This window comes from Lactuca virosa, chromosome 3 (genome assembly GCF_052849685.1).
Source record: "Lactuca virosa cultivar CGN04683 chromosome 3, Lactuca_virosa_CGN04683_v6, whole genome shotgun sequence".
Classification (NCBI taxonomy): domain Eukaryota; kingdom Viridiplantae; phylum Streptophyta; class Magnoliopsida; order Asterales; family Asteraceae; genus Lactuca; species Lactuca virosa.
In genome coordinates, this window is record NC_136428.1 from 226142815 (window position 1) to 226149241 (window position 6427).

The 6427-nt window shown below is 38.7% G+C and overlaps 1 non-coding gene across 1 annotated transcript; it reads right to left on the reverse strand.

The window, feature by feature from the left end:
- Window positions 1–2822: 2822 nt before the first annotated feature.
- On the reverse strand, window positions 2823–2929 carry LOC145168192 (small nucleolar RNA R71). Its single transcript, XR_013741763.1, has one exon. It is a non-coding gene; the product is annotated as a small nucleolar RNA R71 (small nucleolar RNA).
- Between the last annotated feature and the right edge of the window lie 3498 nt (window positions 2930–6427).

The window sequence follows — 6427 nt, forward strand, 5'->3', positions numbered from 1 at the left end:
ATATTTGGCAAATGGCGCAACAAGGTCCCCTTGTTGAACACTACATCCCAGCTTCTAATAACTTTTTTATACTCGTTATCCCAGAAGCGGTATCCCATGTCGTACAACCCATAGCCTATAAAGGTGAAGTTCCTTGACTTTGCTTCTAGCTTGTCTCTCTCAGAGTCTTTGACTTTTACATACGATACAACTGAAGACCTTCATGTGTTTGAATGAAACCTCGCGACCTTGCCATTCTTCTTCTGGAATCTTGAACCCTATGGGAACTGAGGGTCCTCTATTGATTAGGTATGCAACTGTGTTGACCGCATCTACCCAAAACATCTTGGGCAAACCTGCATGTAGTCTCATGCTCTTCACCCTTTCATTCAATGTTCTGTTCATCCTCTCAGCTACTCCATTCTACAGAGGTGTTTCTGGAATAGCCTTCTGCATCCTGATTCCATGTTCAGCACATAAATCAACAGATTTTTTGCTACTTGATATTGCCATATTTATACATATTTTTAGGCAATATTTAAGTACATTTATATATATATATATATATATATATATATATATATATATATATATATATATATATTTTGGTCATTTTCATAAAATAATGGTACTTATAAGGTTAAATTATATTTTGCAGCCAAAAAGAAGACATTTTGAAGAAAAGAGACTAGGAGCGTTAAAAGATGGAACTTTGGAGGTTGAAGGCTTGAAAGACAAGAAAAACACCCAAAAAAGACGTACTCACGACGTGAACAGTTGATGGTTCACGACGTGAGTGGAAAGAGTTAGAAGATAAGCATCCGGGTAAAAGAATCCTTGACGATCATGATTACCTCGAGTTCACGACGTGAGTTTTACATTCTCACGATATGAACAGTGATTTTGGAAAAAAATATATATATATTCTTCTCCATTACGATTGGGGGACTTTTTGGCTGGCTTAGAAGGGTTCCTGGAGACGAAATTCAGAGGAGAAGAAGCTCTGGGAGCTGGTTTTAACACCAAGGAAGAAGAAGTTCATAATTTGGTTTATAGATTGGTACACTTAAACATGTCTTTGATTATAGTTTTTGTTTATTTAGCTGTTAGTATGTCCAGCTAAATCTAGCTGCTTCTGTTAGCTAGATGAAGTTGGAACTCATGGTTTTAATGCGTTAGACTTGACTTTACTTGTTGGTGATACGCTTGTGTTGATTGATTTTACCTAGCATGCTTGAATTAATCATCTGATTGCTTTAAATTCTTGTTCTGCGTAGTTAGTGAACACAAATCTGCATGAATTTGAATACCTAATAATATAGTGAACACTAGTTATTAGAGCTAAGATCAAACCAATCTTAGATAAGTAATTGAATCATTGAATTAAGTTGTGTTAGAGAACTCATATTATGACTATAATTGTGTTTTGATTAATCAATCTTTCATGGCTCCAATCTTATTGAATAATTGATTTTGTGTTAGCTATTGTATGACCATACATAGATTTACATGAATTGATTAATAATTAGTAGATTTAGAACTAAATTGCTAATACTTCTTAATTTGGTAACCAACAGTAATAGTCCTAGCTAATGTATAACCATTGAGTGAAAGCGGATTCGAACTAACAGAAGTGTTTTGTTTATTGATTGAGTTTTTGTTAAAGAATTAAGTTCATCTAAACTTGCAAAATTAGATAAAAACCCCTTCTTAGCTCGTTAGTAATTAGGTTAGTTTAGTAGTAAATAAATTAATTAGTCAACACCGTTCCCTGTGATCGACACCTGACTTACCAAACTATTCTATAATTCGACTAGCTACAATGCCTAGGTGCATTTTAGTTAGTTAGTTAGTTAGGTTATAAATTATAAAATTAGTGGGTACTATCGTGCACATCAAGTTTTTGGCGCCGTTGCCGAGGAACGGCTTAGTTTATTACTTATTTATTTGCTTCAGATTAACCGGTACTTTTTGTGGGATAAAACCTGCAAAGAGTTAATTTTCCAGCAAGGTTTGAATTTTTTTTCATCTGTTACAGGACTCACGACGTGAATCTTAAAGATTCACGACGTGAGAACTGTGGTTTTTAGTTTTCTTTAGTTTTTAGTTTCTTTTTCTATTTTAGTTCGTTTTTACGTTGTTATTTTGTTTAGTTTGCAGGAATTCATGACCAGAGGCTCTAACACACCTTTGGTGCCACCACTTAAAGATCCGGAGTCAGCCCTTCACAAAAATAAGAATAAGAACGCGAAGGAAGATCACACGCCAAAGAAGACGCCATTGCAAGAATTAAAATCAGTCTTTTCAAGGAAGTCGGGAAAGAAGACAGGAGAGTCAAGTTCAACCCCAAAGGATAAAGGCAAAGTTGAAGAACTTGATCCAGTTTCTAATCCACACGAATCAGAATACGAGTCAGACCCAGAATTTGAAATATTTGCGAGTAAGCCCGAAGACAAGCAAGAGGACGAAATGGCAAACATTGAGGAGATGTCCATGGGAGCTTACAAGAAACGAATCCGAGAGGATGTGGGTCCCGGTTTAGTCCAACCCGTAATACCACATTCGAGCTGAAGGGGCACATCTTGAATACACTGAAGGATATCCCATTTTATGGGAAGGATCATGAGGATGCTTTCAAGCATCTCGATGAAGTCAATGAAATTGCAGATTACTTCAATGTTCCAAATGTCAATAGAAACACCGTCTTGCTCAGGATGCTGCCCATTACTTTTAAGGGAGCTGCTAAAGAGTGGTTAAAATCACTTCCACCGGGTACGATCACCACTTGGGCTCAAATGCGTGAGCAGTTTCTTGACCAATTTTGCCCACCATCCAAGATAGCTAAACTCAAGAAGGCAATAGCCAACTTAGAACAACAACCGGGGGAGTCATTATACGAAGCATGGGAGTGTTACAAAGGCTTGATCAGAAATTGCCCTCAACATGATCTTAATGTTCAACAAGAGATGTCAATCTTCTATGATGGGGTCAATGTTATGACAAGACAACTCCTTGATTCTCAAGGACCTTTGACAAAGAAAAAATCCAAGAGAGGTCAAGGAGCTGATTGAAGAATTCGCGAGGCACTCTAGTGAGTACCACAACCCTAGGCAAGATGGAATCAAAGGCAGTGGAGGTGCACAAACTGAAGAAATAGCAGCTATGATGGCTATGCTGAATAATATGGACCAGAGGTTAACACAAATGGACCAATCAATTCATGCTATAAGAGTTGGTTGCGAACGGTGTAATAGTCCACACTTGACCAAGGACTGCAATTTGGATGAGTATGGGAATAAAAAGGCTCAAGTATGCTACTCGAGTGGGGACAAGTACGATGAAGACTGGAGGAAACCGAAGAAAGAGTGGCTGCCATATGAAGAATACAAGAAGCAAAAGGAAGAGAAGTATAGGCAAACAAGCCAAGGCTTCTACCAAAAGGAGCAGCCACCAGCTGAGAAGAAACCCGATCTAGAGACCATGTTAGTTAAGTTTATGGAAGCTTCAGAAAAGAGACACGAGGCTACTGATTCTGCTATTGATGAACAAAGAACTTTGATGAAGAATCATCACGCAATGATGGTAGAACAACAGGCTTTAATAAAAAATCAACAAGCCTCCATCAATAATCTTGAAGTGCAACTTGATCAACTTACCACTTTGGTTCATGAGAAGATGTACCCGAAAAATCCTGAAAAGAAGAACCAATCTCACGTAATGGCCATCGATATTGAAGTAGAGGCAATTTCTGAGTTCCTGGAAGCCTTGGACGAAGAGCCACAACAGCCCGATCTAAATCCAAAGGAACCCAAGCTCGAAGATCATAATGTTGCTGAATTAATGAATTCACGACGTGAGCCATATCGGCTCACGACGTGGGCCCGTCCTGCACAGAAAGATCCTGAATTTATTCCGACATTTCAACCACCTTTGCCGTTTCCTTCCCGAGCTGCCCTTAGTCCACTGGAAAGAGAGCATATAGAGTTTATTAAGCACGTGAAGGGTATCCCGATTAATACTCCCTTTGTCCAGTCGTTATCCAAAATTCCCGAATATGAAATTTTTTTACAAGACTTGATAGAGACTCGTCAGCAACTAAAGAAGAATTCTAAAGTTATTCTAAGTGAGCAAAGTTCAAGGTCTGTATTGGGAGACATACCTAAGAAGATGGGAGATCCTGGACGCCTCACTCTTCCATGTGAGTCTGGGAACAATATGAAGATTTATGCTTTAGCCGATTCTGGGGCTAGCATAAATTTGATGCCTAATTCGTTTTATCAGAAATTGAATATTTAGAAGTTAAAAGCTACAAAGATGACTATTCACATGGCGAACCGTTCGGTGACACAACCCAGGGGCATTGTGGAAGATATTCTAGTGAAAATTGGGAAATTTGTTTTTCCAATAGATTTTGTAGTATTGGATATGAAAGAAGATCCCAATGTTCCAATTATCCTTGGTCGTCTGTTACTTAACACCGCTGGAGCACTTGTTGATATACGCGAATCCATGCTCACCTTGAGAGTTGGAGATGAAACAGAAGTTTTTAGGATAGAAGATGGTTTCCAAGAGAGTAATGCGCAAGAAGAGGTTTTCAACATTGATGAAGAGAATGAACTTGAAGAATTAGAGAAGCTCATGGAAGAAGAAATCAAAACAATTCAACAAGTTAAAAGAACAAAACCGAGAGCATCCGTTTCATTTTTAGTTGAAGTTATTACTTACACAAATCCCACTTCTTGGGTAAGCAAAGAGGATGATGAGATGTCAAGTGATGAAGAGGAGGTTACTTCAAAAGTAACAAGTCCAGTGGTAAAAGAAGAAAGGGATACTATGGAGATTAAGAATGAAGAAAACTTGGGCACAAAATGGACAAAGAGGAAGCTTGATGAAGACGAGGTCAAAGCTAAAAAGGAAAATTCGAAAAAGGCGTACAAACGACGAGTTCAAGCTTACAAGAGGCGTTTCAAGGAACAAAAGATCCTAGTGGTGGATTCTTCGGATGACTCAACGTAGGAGGCATGGAGTCCGGCTGATGACTCCAAGAAAAAGAAGCGCTTCTCGGGAGGCAAACCGAGTTTGGTTTGCAATTTTTTCTTTTCTTTTTAGTTTTTGCATTTTAGTCTTAGAAACATAGATCATATCATCCAACTCGCTTTATTCATAATTAAACACTGAGTGTGGGGTCCCTAAAAATGAAGTGGTGATAATTAAGAATTTAGTTAATAGACAAACTTGACTTAATAAAAAAAAAAAATTTCATACAGTGTTCACGACGTGAATCCTTAATGACTCACGACGTGAGTTTTGAAAAACACGGGACCACAGATTAAAGGGTAAAGAACCAGTTTGACCCCCTTTTGTTTATTCCTCACGAAGTGAAACACGAGATCTGGTCCCCCTTGCTCCGATTTTGGCCGACAACACTCAATTTTCGTTTTTACTTACCTAATACTTCAATCTAAGGTAATGATTCTTAATTATTAAGTTTAATTTTTCTCTTATAGTTGAACTTAGGGTTAGGGTTTGTTAGTTAGATGAAATGTTGAATTTATTTCTTAAAATCCCGTAATAGCCTTGGAATGTTGATGCTTTGTGCTTGGGATTAGTATAGGAGTAAACCCCATTAATATTGTGACCTGATTTGCCTTCTGATTTTAGCGATTTTGGTTGCTGAGTTACGAACTCACACCGTGAATCCTGAAGGATTCACGATGTGAATACTGGAACTGGACAACTTCAGTTCTGTTAATTTCTAATTTGTTGGGTTGTTTCTTTTGGATATGTTTGTTGTTGTTTTTGCAGAAATGGCTCCCAAAAGAGAGATTCCAACTGGAGTAGCGGGCTTACATCCATTTTACAACTTTCCAACAACTACGCCCCGGGATATATTTACGCGATGGAACAATCGGTTGGGATGGCTTTACAACCAGGAGTTTGCTATTGCCCCCACTATTCAGTGGGCACGTTTGCGGGAGGTTGGGCTTGTCGATCGGATGTCTCAATATCTTACTAAGATATTTTTGGGGGATGGATTTTCCTTCACGTGCAAGGGGTGGTATAATTTGTTTGCCATCCAAGAGCGGGTCTATAAAGAGCTTTGCGTGGAATTCTTTTCAACAGTGACATTCCATGAGAATGTCCAAGATCCTACTTTTCCACAAGCTTTGGTTTTTCGTCTAGGAGGGGAATATCAGGAGTGCAGTTTGGTGGAGTTTTCACGCAGAATGGGGTTATACGAGGCTCATGAGACCATAAGTCATGAGTTTATTTTATTTTTGAGGGACGCCACACGTGGTTATGCGGATGGGGTTTCAGGACCAGAGTTTTGGAGCAATATCGCGGCCAGTGTGTTCAATTCCGGTGTATCCCCCGAAAGTAGCATCAAATCACCGATACATTGCCTTATCCATCGCCTTATCACATTTTCTATTCATCACAAACGCCA